Below are 4618 nucleotides of genomic sequence, written 5' to 3' on the forward strand. Positions count from 1 at the left end.
AGAGTTACTTAATTGTGAGGATCCTGTGGAACATTTACAATTTGACCCTAATCCAAAAAATTAAACTCCATTACAAAAGATTATACCATCCGGTTTACAATGAAGTGAAAACAGAAATTAAGGCACTTAAAGACTACAAAGCAGCAGGAGAGAATCAAATAGTAGCAGAAATATGGAAGAATGCTAATGATCAGACTATTCAAAACCTACATAAGTTAAATACATCACTGATATTTGGAACACGGAGAAGCTTCCCGAGGAATGGAATACAGCGATAATCCACGCACTGTATAAGAAAGGTGATCGCTCCAATCCAAACAATTATCGGGGGATATCCTTGCTTGATATTACATACAAGATTTTATCCAAGATTATATACACAAGAATCCAAGAACAACTCGACCAAGAACTTGGAGAATATCAGGGAGGATTTCGACCAGGTAGAAGCTGTCTAGATCAAATCATTAGTTTAAAATGGATAATGAAGCACCAAAGAGTTCGAAGTAAGGGTCTAGTCATCACGTTTGTAGATTTAAAAAGAGCATACGACAGTATTCATCGTGAATCATTATTAAAAAGCCTTAAAGAATTTGGCTTACACCAAAAACTTGTTAACTTCATTAGTATGACTTTTAAAAATACAAAGGCAAAAGTTAAATTTAGAGGTGAATTATCAGAGAATCATTCACTATAAGAACTGGACTTCGACAAGGAGATGGACTTTCACCATTGTTATTTAATTGTGCATTGGAGAAGGTTATGCATGAATGGAACAAGAAATGCCAACCAACTATCAAGATCGGTAGAAATATTAAACTCAACTGCCTTGCTTTTGTGGACGATTTAGCATTACTTGCAAATACAATAGAAGAGGCTAAATTTCAAATTGAACAACTAGAAATTATAGCAAAAAAAATGGGATTGAAAATTTCATTTGAAAAAACAGAAATGATGCCAACTTTTAAAGGTGATTTACCAGTTATTCAACTGAACAGTAATAAAGAGATTAAAATTGTTCAAAAATTCAAATATCTTAGAGAAATAATAACATGGAACACAAATGAAAAAGAAGCAATAGAACACAGAACAACTAAATTTAAACAAGCACAAAGACTTACCTGGCCAACCTATAAAAAGAAAAGAAAAAAATCTCTTTCGATAAACGCTAAGCTGAAACACTATAATTCCATAGTTAAACCAGAGACAACGTACGCTAGTGAAACTTTACTCAAATTAAATGTAAAATCTACAACAGACAAATTACAGAAAACTGATAGAAGAATTCTTAGAACAATTATTAATAAAAAACACCAAGTTGATGGACAGTGGAGATTGTTGCCTAACAACATTGTCTATCGTGAATGTGAATCAATAATATCTACAATGCATAAAAGAAGAATTTCCTTTTTCTGTCACATATCAAGATTACCAGACACCAGGATATTGAAACAATTCCTTGATTATTTTTTGAAAAATAAAATCAATAATAATTGGTTCAAAGAAGTTCAGGATGATATGGAAGAATTGGGTATAACTCGGCAACAAATCAAAGACAGAAAAGAGAAGAGGATTTTGAAGAACAAAAGCATAAGTCTCAAACTAAAAACATTTGAACGGAAACAATATACTATATCGGACACACAAAGGGCTTCCAGGTCAGAGAGGATGAGAAAGTTCTGTATTGATTTAAGTGCTCCAATGTGGGCATAAGGTAAGGTAAGGGTTATTCTGCCCGAAGGCAGGTCCGAACCTCCACAGAGGTGTTCCTGAGCCGGAGTTTACGTGCGGTAGGGTGGCCAGTTCCTTTCCGCTCCTCCATTCCCTTACCCCCCACCAACAGCGTGTGGCAACCCATCCAACTCCTGAGCATGCCCAATGTTGCTTAACTTCGGAGATCTCACGGGATCCGGTGTTTCAACACGGCTACGGCCGTTGGCTGTGGGCATAAAATATGTAAATAATAAATAATAATATGCAAGTACCAGGCTGTTTAGCTGATGCGCCTGAAAATATTGCTAATGTTGTTGGAAGTACTGACACGCAGCACATATATAATTATGAGCGATAATTCTTTGATAGAAATTCGTACAATATTGAACCTTAGATAATTAAACCTTACAGGCCAGAGTTCTAAGCTGAAATATTTCACACGATTTTTCTGGGCACCACACAATGATTTCAAGAAATGTTCATTCTTTTTGGTGATTTTCCTAAAAAGCAATTCAGTAAATTGATCGAAGTCATTGGAAAATATTTTGATAAGACTTAAATCCAAGATAAGGGCAATGTTCACTTCTGAACACTTCAAATATAAGACTGTGGCACAAATCCAGAAGTTCCTATTGACCAGTGGTCTCCATAGTGGTCTTCGTGAGCTTTATAAATTGTGTACACTGGCCCTTCTGCCTGCAGTTCCTAGAGTCAAATTCGTCTCTCTGCATTAGGAATGATTTCTATAGTGGGAATGGGGATGGAGACACATTCGTGCATGGGGGCTATGCCCTTTCTCCATTCACCATTCCTGAATTGTATCTACAATTTGTGAAAAATAATAATAATAGTAATAATAGAGAAGGATCATCTTGTTGAGTTGAAAACATGTGAGGACTTCCACAGTGACGTCACCAAGGAATTCTGAAAAAAGAATCGCACCGTCGAATTCACCTATATGTAATTAGGGTGAGTGGAATTGGAATTTAGTAAATACATTGTACTAGTTGCATGCCTCCGTGAGGAATCCACGATATGCCAAGGAGAAACTGAAGGAACTTACTAGAAAATTGAATCTAGCAAAGAAGGCAGCTAAGGATAACATGATGGCAAGCATAATTGGCAGTCGTACAAATTTTAGTGAAAAATGGAAGGGTATGTATAGGTATTTTAAGGCAGAAACAGGTTCCAAGAAGGACATTCCAGGAATAATTAATGAACAAGGGGAGTGTGTAAGTGAGGATCTTCAAAAGGCAGAAGTATTCAGTCAGCAGTATGTAAAGATTGTTGGTTACAAGGATAATGTCGAGATAGAGGAGGAGACTAAGGCCAAAGAAGTAATAAAATTTACATATGATAACAATGACATTTACAATAAGATACACAAGTTGAAAACTAGACAAGCGGCTGGAATTGATCAGATTTCTGGGGATATACTAAAGACAATGGGTTGGGATATATTACCATATCTGAAGTACTTATTTGATTATTGTTTGGTCGGAGGAGGTATACCAGATGAATGGAGAGTTGCTATAGTAGCCCCTGTGTATAAAGGAAAGGGTGATAGACATAAAGCTGTAAATTACAGGCCAGTAAGTTTGACATGCATTGTATGTAAGCTTTGGGAAGGCATTCTTTCTGATTATATTAGACATGTTTGTGAAATTAATAACTGGTTCGATAGAAGGCAATTCGGTTTTAGGAAAGGTTATTCCACTGAAGCTCAACTTGTAGGATTCCAGCAAGATATAGCAGATATCTTGGATTCTGGAGTTCAAATGGACTGTATCGCAATTGACCTGTCTAAAGCATTTGATAGGTTGGATGGATCATGGAAGACTACTGGCAAAATTGAGTGCAATTGGACTAGACAAAAGAGTGACTGAATGGGTTGCTATATTTCTAGAAAATAGATCTCAGAGAATTAGGGTAGGCGAAGCTTTATCTGACCCTATAATAATATAGAGGGAAATTCCTCAAGGCAGTATTATCGGATCTTTATGTTTTCTTATGTATATAAATGATATGAGTAAAGGAGTGGAATCGGAGGTAAGGCTTTTTGCAGATGATGTTATTCTCTATAGAGTGATAAATAAGTTACAAGATTGTGAGCAACTGCAACGTGACCTCGAAAATGTTGTGAGATGGACAGCAGGCAATGGTATGTTGATAAACGGGGTTAAAAGTCAGGTGGTGAGTTTCACAAAAAGGAAAAGTCCTCTCAGTTTCAATTACTGCGTTGATGGGGTGAAAGTTCCTTTTGGGGATCATTGTAAGTATCTAGGTGTTAATATAAGGAAAGATCTTCATTGGGGTAATCACATAAATGGGATTGTAAATAAAGGGTACAGATCTCTGCACATGATTATGAGGGTGTTTAGGGGTTGTAGTAAGGATGTAAAGGAGAGGGCATATAAGTCTCTGGTAAGACCACAACTAGAGTATGGTTCCAGTGTATGGGACCCTCACCATGATTACCTGATTCAAGAACTGGAAAAAATCCAAACAAAAGCAGCTCGATTTGTTCTGGGTGATTTCCGACAAAAGAGTAGCGTTACAAAAATGTTGCAATGTTTGGGTTGGGAAGAATTGAGAGAAAGAAGAAGAGCTGCTCGACTAAGTGGTATGTGATATAGATGTTGATTCCCATAGGGAATCTGAAATATTTGTCCTGAATGAGTAAATTTATAATACCAATATAAATGGTCCGTTATTGGACATTATAAATTTTCCAGCTAACTCATTCTTGGTTGCCAGCGTTTCGCCCTCGTGTGCTAGGGTGGGCTCATCAGTTGGTACCTAGCACACCTACCAATACGCTGGCTAGTGCATACCGCGGAGGCCACTGCGTAGGCTAACTGGAGCCACCGGCAGTGCCCACCCTAGCACATGAGGGCGAAACGCTGGC

Source organism: Anabrus simplex, chromosome 3, assembly GCF_040414725.1.
Source record: "Anabrus simplex isolate iqAnaSimp1 chromosome 3, ASM4041472v1, whole genome shotgun sequence".
Classification (NCBI taxonomy): domain Eukaryota; kingdom Metazoa; phylum Arthropoda; class Insecta; order Orthoptera; family Tettigoniidae; genus Anabrus; species Anabrus simplex.